At 35.7% G+C, this 9,337-nt stretch overlaps 1 non-coding gene across 1 annotated transcript; it reads right to left on the bottom strand.

Moving 5' to 3' along the window:
* Positions 1-820: 820 nt before the first annotated feature.
* LOC138836721 (U6 spliceosomal RNA) lies at positions 821-924 on the bottom strand. Its single transcript, XR_011375027.1, has one exon. It is a non-coding gene; the product is annotated as a U6 spliceosomal RNA (small nuclear RNA).
* Positions 925-9,337: the final 8,413 nt, after the last annotated feature.

Genomic DNA, 9,337 nt, shown 5'->3' with positions numbered 1-9,337 from the left:
TGCAGCATTATTTACCATAACTAAGATATGGAACCAACACAGATACCCCTAAGTTGATGAATGGATCAAGAAAATGTGGTATATATACACAATTCCATGCCTCCATAGAATTTCTTTGTCCAATTTGTTAGGAAATGGAAAGACTTGGAACAAATTATATTAAGTGAAATAAGCCATACCCAAAGAAACATAGATCCCATGTTTTCCTTTATTTGCAATAACTAGTATATGTCTGAGAAAAACAGAAATTTTTAGACAAGTTGATGTTAGGCGAAATGAACCCCAAGATAATTTTTTCTTTCTTGTGATTGTTTCCAACATATTTATAAATTGATTTCTTTGTTGCTTTCTTTGTACCTCCCCCATGGTATAACTCCTGTTTTCACTGCATTTGATTCTGGTACCCTGCATCTTGTATATACATTTTTCTAATTTGGAGAAGGTAAGGGAAAACATAAAATGCTTAAATAGGGATACGGGTTGACCCATTGTAAAAATGCAATGTACAAGACCCTACGTTGAAAACAAACATTAGAACTTCGGAGGTGGGGAGAATACTCGTGGAGGTGGGAGAGAAGGAATGGTAGGGGAAAAACAAAGGAGGAGGCAACAATGCTTGATAGGAAATATACTTGATAGGAAATTACCTTACTCATTTAATTGTAGCCCCTCTGCACAGTATTTTTTTTATAATAAAAGACATACAAAAATTAATTCAATGTATGATTATGGGCCAGTACTAGGATTTGAATTTATGGGCCTTCCACTTACTTTCACACTTCAAACTGGGATCTCTATCTGTCTTTATTTATTTATTTTTTAAAATCAGGAATGCTTCACAAATATGCGAGTCATTCTTGCACAAGGGCCATGCTAATCTCTGTATTGTTCCAATTTTTGTATATGTGCTGCCAAAGTGAGCAATCTTTAATTTTTTGTTGATCTTTTTTTCAAGGATAAATCTATTAACATTGTCCCCTAATTTTGTATAAAATAAGTTTTGGACATATATTTAATATGTAATATATTTGTGTGATATATACGTATATACATACTATTTATCTGCAGGAGTTGGGCACACTGAAACAATTGAAGGCACTGATTTAATTTCACTGCTGTCATTCTATTTTAAGACTTTTTTAAAATCAAAACATTTATGACCATGATTTCATCGAATGTCCTGTCCAATATTGATTTGTGTGTATCAGGCAGGCTGTACCTCATCTCACACAAGAGTGCAAGAATAATAGGGTTTAACTCATTACAAGTGGCTCATCAGGACATAGGAAATATCCCTCAATTTGGTTGAGCTGATCTCCATTGTTTGTTGTATACTATGCCTCTGCTTTGGCTATGCAGTTTACCATTTCAAGATGATATTTTGTTCTTTTGGAGACAGATGAATGGAGAAATGTATGTGGCCTCCAAGACAATTACCTGTATAAGGTTAAAATTCATACTTTCAAATGGGATATTTGCCATCTCTGTAGAATACAAATGAGGACTCCCACGCACCAGCTATCTACTTTGCAGCCATTGTAATATTCATGGAAGCAATATTTTATAGGGACAAAATTAAGGTACCAAATATGTCCTTCAGCAACTACCCTACGGAAATCCTTATGCTCATGCCAAAGTCATTGAACTTCACATTGCCTTTGTCATCCAACACGATGTTATTGGGTTTAATGTTTCAGTTATTTTCAGTTTCATTAAAGTAGTGCACAGTCCTCACAATCTGTTTGAATAAACTCCTGACTTCATTCTTGAAAAGGCAGTATGATTTTCATATTTGTCTAAGGAGTTCTCTGGATGGCCAGTTCCACTACCAAATATTTGTGCTCATCCATTTCCCTCACCTGGTATGACCTGATCATGTTTGGGTGACGGAAAATCTTAATAATGTCCATCTCATTTAAAAATTTTTTGTGGGTCCTGGGGCTTGAACTCTAGGGCCTAGGCATTGTCACTGAACTCTTCAGGTTATGTCTACTGCTCTACCACTTGAGCCACAGCACCACTTCCAGCTCTTACTGTTTATGTGGTGTTGAGGAATCGAACCCAGGGCCTCATTTATGTAAGGCAAACATATACCACTGAGCCACCTTCCCGGCCTGTCCATCTCATTTTTGATTTAACAATTGTTGAACTCTCATCTTCAGGATTATTTTCACTACAACCTTATTGACTACGAGGTGGTGCTAGGCCAACTTTCCATATCCATAGCTTCCATAGTCAATGATTTCCTCCTTCATGCTATATTGTTCAGGGAAAATCTCCTGCCATAGCTAATGATCACCTTCAAACTATCTTGTTCATTGAAAATCTACTTCTCTGAAGAGCTTGAGGATAATACACTATGTTCTTCCATCTTTCTGCTAAGATGGCAAGGAGTAAATCTACCTAAACTCAGCTAAGAAAATAAAAACCCCAGAGCAATAACCTAAAGGAAACTGTCAATGTAGCACTCAGTCCTGCAGGTCACCAGGAACTCTCAGCAATGTAATGGACTGCAGAGACCACTCACAATATTTGCAATGGACCAATCACAGCTTGCAATGAACCCACTGGATCTTCTGGTCTTGAGCCTGGAGGACTGTTGCCAAGGTTTCCACAGGGATGTGAGGTGCACAGAATGATGCCACTGGTGCTGCCTTGGCAGTGTTGCAGGAACATAAAGTGTATCAGAAAGTGCATTCTGTCCTTGTTGGCTTCAAGATCCTACGGTTGCTCCCAAGGATTTTGTCCTTGAGTAGTATCCATGTCCTTATGTCTGCTCCTGCCAGAACAGTGGCCATGTGCAGGAGCATACATCAACCAGTGGCTTCCATTCACTATATGTGCAAGTCTTGGAACTTGCTCCAACAATCTAAAAACAAAGTGGAATCCTATGTATTCCTAGATGCAGGGGACACATAACGAAGAGTTCAATTGGAAACTTTCACTAAAGTGGATCCAGATTTTTTTTATCTTGACAATAAAGAGAAAATTCAAAGAAGTTGTTAAAGTATAAGAGGTGTCCCTCTTTGTTGAATTAGAACCTTCTTGCACAACTGCTTAAAATAATATTAAAGTCCTTATTTGTTATGGACGTGATTTAGTGTTTTGGTACCATATAATAAATAATTTCTGATCTTTAAAAAGTTGTAATATCAGTATGCACTTTGGTGTGTTTTTAATGGAATCCAAGATGAGCCCCATAGCTCTTGAGTAGATCTAAAACAATATCACATTCAACAATAGCATGTGGTTGAATGAAGGCAGGTAGTACCAGCCTACTGTAAAGTGACTATTGCCAGGATGAATCTTCTGTAGAAATACTGTTTTTTTCCTTTTCAGTATTTACTAATAAAATACATCCATGTATTATTATAAATTATGTTCTCTATTCAGCTCAGTGAATTTTGACAACTATTTAATTATGTAATACTAAGAGTCCCCTAATAAAGTCAAAAAATGGGCACTTTTGTCATTTACATTAAAATGCGAAGAAAATAAGTCCCAGTAAGTTTTATACTTAGGTGGATAATGGAAAACAGCTGTTTTCTCACTCAGAAATTGAATCCAATAGGGTATTTCATGGCATCCATAATCTGAAAAGCTGCTCTAACTTTTGCCTTTTAAAGACCTCATCAGTTAACTCAAGATATTCAATGTCTTCTTCTTTAAATGTAGAATGACTGATGTCAAAAGGATAGTGGTATCGCTTCAGAATCATCTGATACTGTATCAAAATGCCCTATGCCATACATCTCCATGAAGTGGGTTATTAACATCTATAGGAGTGAGAAAAAATAGAGCATCAACATTTCTCATGATAGTTTCCTCTGAGATAATTTACATCAGAATCCTTGAAATCCATAAGGCAATGTGTTGATAAGTTCAAAGTGAAGAACAAGGCCTGGAGTAGGGAACTTAGATGGTAGAACCCCTAACTAAACAATTGGAGGTCCTCTGCTTGAACTCTCCTACTGCCAAATCCATGAGTCTTCCTGTAGAGAAAGAGGTATAGCTGTTTATTTCAATTCCATTGTGATGCTATAACAAAACTCCTTACGACAAGGTCCCAATAGCTTAGAGAAACTTATGGGTACTCAACAGAAATTCTGAAGGACATTATCTAGAACCAAGAAAATTCAATATGCTGAGAGGTCAGCTTCACCAGGCCTTTAATGTGTTCCCTTGTTGCTGCATTCTCACATGGTCGAAAGGCTAGAAACTTATTTAAAAGAAAATAACAGAGCTGAGAGACTTCTTCCCACCATCCAGATGAAGTTTAATTTGTATCAGATTATTATTTCTTCTGTCATGTCCCTCCTCCTCGTTTTTTGTTGTGCTTTTTTTTTAGCTGACTAGCCTTGAACACTTGAACCACGAAAGAACGGATGATTAGATTCCAAGTATGTACCCCCAAAATTATCTGTTGCTACTTCTTCTTTGGAAGTAAACCACTTACTCGCCCGAACCCCTGTGCTTTATTTATCTTCATGTATCATTTTTTAAAGTTTTTGGTCTATTTTGTATTTTGCAGGTGATTTAACAAGGACCCTTCACAAATAGTAGGTGAATACTCGACCACTAAGTTTCAAATTCCCTGCATAGATTTTTTATTTTTTATTTATTTTTAATTTTATTATTTTTTAAACAAATTTTTTATTATAAAAAAAACTGTATGGAGTGGTTCCAGTTACATGAGCAAGGTAATGAGTACATTTCTTCTCAAGCATTGTTGCCTCCTCCTTTGTTTTTCCCCTACAATTCCTTTCCTCCAACCTCCACAACTACACTCTAACCACCTAAATTTTGTTTGTTTGAGATGTACAGGATTTTTTTATTTCTTCATTATTAGACTTCGTGTGTACCCAACTTACTGAAAGCATGTAAAAGTGTAAAACGGTAAACATGTTTGAATTTTTATGTAGAATACCATGCAATCTTGCTCACAAATCACAATATTTTCCTTCCATTGCAATCTTATGCAATCTTCTGTGATCTTGTTGTTGTTGTTGTTGTTGTTGTTGTTGTTGTTGTTGTTGTTCTTCTTCTTCTTCTTCTTCTTCTTCTTCTTCTTCTTCTTCTTCTTCTTCTTCTTCTTCTTCTTCTTCTTCTTCTTCTCCTTCTCCTTCTCCTCCTCCTCCTCTTCCTCCTCCTCCTCCTCCTCCTCCTCCTCCTCCTCCTCCTCCTCCTCATTCTCCTTCTTCTTCTTCTCAGTTAAAACATCAAATGTGTTGTCAAATGCCATCATTGATAAATTTCTCTCTTGTTTGCATCAGAAATGCCTCAGCTATTTTTAAAGAATATTATAAGTGCTTGATAGATATTCTACTTAAGCTAAAGCTATTTTCCTTGTTTCAGAATTTTCACTAATATTAAAAATATTAAATGCTTCTGTGTCAGCATCTATTGGGATTATATGGGATTTGTTTTTTACTTAGTTTAATAAATTGCATTAGATTTCCTAAAATGTAGCTATGTATGTAGGCTTGCACTTTGGTGGTAGAATAACTTGATTTCTATGTGTGAATCCTGTGTTAAATCTTCAGAAAAAACACACACAGGAAAAATGGAAAAGGAATAAATGTAATCTATCCATTTCTGATACATATTCTCTTTTTTTAGGAACTTTTGCCTTTCTCTTCATAAGTAAAATTACTATACATGCATTCTGATTTTGTCATTGCGCTTATGAAGTTAGTTAAGAAGTGTTTCTTCTTTTTAAAAAATTTCTGGAGCAGTCAAATAAGAGATGCATTAGGTGAGATGGTATATATTGATTATTCCAGCTAATCATAGTCTATCCCCACAAAAAAAAGAAAGAAGAAAGCAGGAAAGAAAGCAAGCAAGCAAGCAAGCAAGCAAGCAAGCAAGCAAGCAAGCAAGCAAGCAAGAAAGAAAGAAAGAAAGAAAGAAAGAAAGAAAGAAAGAAAGAAAGAAAGAAAGAAAGAAAGAAAGACTCCCAACCATCCAAACTAAAAAACACCATGTAAGTAAAAAGGCTTGGGGCATTACTCAAGTAGTAAAGGACTTGTATACAATGGGCAATTTTCCAGGTTTGACACCTAAAAACAGGGGAAAAATGCATTTTCTTGGACAAAATTGCACATGAAATATTTGATTAGAGTTTTTTTTTTCTTTCTTTTATTTCAGAGACATAGTTTTGCTAAAACCTATATAAAAACTTCCAATCCTCCCAATTTAACTCCTAAGAGTTGAGATTAAAAGTATAGGTTTTCACACCTAGCCTCGTTGACATTTTTTACAATAAATTGTATTGGCATAAATTCAGTATACAGAAAAGTCTAAATGTAAACAGTTTGTCTGTCCCCTCATTGTCCTACTGTTAATGAAATATACCAATATTTTATGTTTGTAAAATAAAAATGCAACATTGGTGTAATGCTATTTATTAAATTGCAACCTTTACTTCATTTTGCCAATTTTTGTACTACTTTCAATTGTTTTTCTAGTATCTACTACTGTTGCTTTTTCCTCTGCCTTTCTCCTTTCTTCATGTTACCTACTCAGCTGTTTCATTGATGAGGAATATCAAAAGTAGGTTAAAATTCACCATTTGCCAGGGACCAGTATCTCGTGATCAAAGGTATTCAGAAAGCTGAGATCTGAGGATCACAGTTCAAAGCAAGCCTGATCAAGAAAGTGGTAAACTCATGAAAAAAACAGCATTTAAAAAATAACCAAACAGCTGGAATGTGGCTTAGTGGTAGTGTGCTTGCATGAAGGTCTGAGTTTGATTCCTCAGTGCCACATAAACAGAAATAGTTGGAAGTAGCACTGTGGCTTAAGTGCTAGAGTGCTCGCTAGCCTTGAGCAAAAGATCCTCAGGGTCAGTATCTAAGCCTTGAGCTTAAGCCCCAGGACTGGCAAAACAAACAAAAAAGTAGCTCCCCTCATTGTTTTGTATGTAGTGTTCCAACTCCATGGTGCACATTATCCCTTACAGCAAAATCAATACAACAAACCAAAATTTACAATGCTCAGTATCCCATGTGGTCATCAGTCATCATATTGTACACCAGATGTGCAGAGTTAAGGAAGAAATATAAAGAAATAAAGTCACTAGGACAACCTCTCTTGAGACTATACAAGAAAAATTTATGTTCTAGCGTATCACTCTAGAAGTATCACTGAACTCTAGAAAGAAGTGTTCCAAGAATATAAGCCTTGTTCACCTTGGCTCCCACTGAGCATGAATATAAAGTTCATCATCAATAATGGTTGGAGTCAAAGAGAGAATTCACAAATGGGATTGTGCCAAACTAAGAAGTTTCTGCATGGCAAAGGACATCATTAGCAAGGTAAAGAGAGCCTACGGAAGGAGAGATCTTTGCCAGGTCTATGTCAGAATATACAAAGAGCTCAATAAATTATACTAACAAAGAATTAACAACTCAATTACAGATGGGCAAACAAGCTAAGTAGAGACGTCTCAGAAGAAATAAAATTGGACAGTAGTCATAAAAATGTTCAATATCTCTGGCCATAAAGGAAATGCAAACCAAAACACTTGAGATGGGCTAGGAAGGTGGTTCAGTGATAGAGTGCTTGCTGTGCAAACATGAGGCCCTGGGTTTGATTCCTCAGCACCACATAAGCAGAAAAAGCTGGAAGTGGTGGTGTGGTTCAAGTGGTAGTGAGCTCTATCCTTGAGCTGAGGAGCTGAGTTTCAGTGCCCTGGCCCAGAGTTCAGGTCCCACAACCGAACAAAAACAATAACAACAACACTAAAAACAGAATCACTTGACTTGCTTCTCTTTTTACATCTCATTTAAGCTTGATTATAAAATATTGTTGGTGGGAATGTAATCTTGTTTAACTACACTGAAAAAAACCCACAAAACAACTTTACCTACCTTGTGGTTCAGTACTACCATTCTTGGGCATTTATCTAAAAGACTAAAAATCCCGATAAAGTAAGGTCACCTAAACATCTATGTTCATTGTCAAGGTATTTATATTGCACAAATAGCTTCAATAGATGAATGAATCAAGAAAATTATATATATATATATATATATATATATATATATATATATATATATATATATACAGAGTAACATTACTCATGAATTAGAATATTCCATCATTTATAAAGAAATTGATGAACTGGAAAATTTTTTGTGAAGTCAGGATGCATGTTTTCTTTCAAATGGGGAAGCTTGGTCTATATGAAAACATACAGAGTATTGTATGCACGTATACCTAAATATATTTCATGAAGTACAGTATATGTTGGAAAGAATTTAAATGGTGTAATTCTTTAGAAAATCCAACAGTACAATAAAATGTAAATGAGGAAACTGGCACTTGAATGGGGGGTAGGAGGTGAATGAAGTCACAATTTTCAATGCATATCCAATGAAACTAGGAAAATTGAGGGGAAGGAGCTGTTTCAGAGATGGGGAGATGATGAAAAAAGTATCACAGATTAGGATTCATTGTACTTACAATTAAAAATGTAATTAAAAATAATTATGCTTGAGCCTACCTCCTATGATTTCCATATTCACACTTCTGAGTAGACATCCCCTTTCCAAATCATCATGAAACACCTCATCTTACTTAGAAAGGGTATAACTTTGCTGTGTCTGTGAACCAAGGAATTGTAGGCAGATTAAATTAATGCTGTCCACATATGTCAAGCCATCAATATAAGGCCAGAAACCATGAAAATATTACAAGAACTGGCAGGGGAAACACTATGACTTCTACAACACAGGTCGAAATTTTCTAACTAAAGATCCATGATCACAAGAAATCCAAGAAAGACTGGATAAACGGTATTGCATGAAACTTAAGTTTCTGCCTGACAAAGAACATACCAAGCCAAATACAAAACCCATGGAATGGGAGAAGAATTCCATGAGCTATTCATCAAACGAGATCCTAATAGGAAAAAAATATGTAGATAGCACAAAAATTGCCCCCAATAAACCATGAAATAACATCCCAATTAATAAATGAGGTAATGACCTAAAGACAAACTTCTCAGAATAAGTAATTAAGGCCAATCAACACAAGAAGAAATGTTCAATATCTCTGAACATAAAGGAAATGTAAACAAAAACAACACCCTAATTCTACGTCACTGCAGTAAGGAAGGACAATAAAAACATTTTAATGTGATTAGTAACAAATGCTGTCATGGATGTGGCAAAAGGAGCTCTATCACTGCTGGTGAGGATGTAACTTGTTCAATCAGTCTGGAGACTGAGAAGTGCATATTAAGGTTTGGAGTCAACTTGTGCAGAAAGTCCATGTGTTTTTTTTATCTCCAATTGGCAACCAAAAAGTCACAAGTAGAGCTGTGGTGCAAATG

The sequence above is a fragment of the Dipodomys merriami genome, unplaced genomic scaffold (assembly GCF_024711535.1).
Source record: "Dipodomys merriami isolate MVZ:Mamm:240054 unplaced genomic scaffold, mDipMer1.0.p SCAF_255, whole genome shotgun sequence".
Classification (NCBI taxonomy): Eukaryota; Metazoa; Chordata; class Mammalia; order Rodentia; family Heteromyidae; genus Dipodomys; species Dipodomys merriami.
This window is presented reverse-complemented; position numbering and strand designations above follow the sequence as displayed.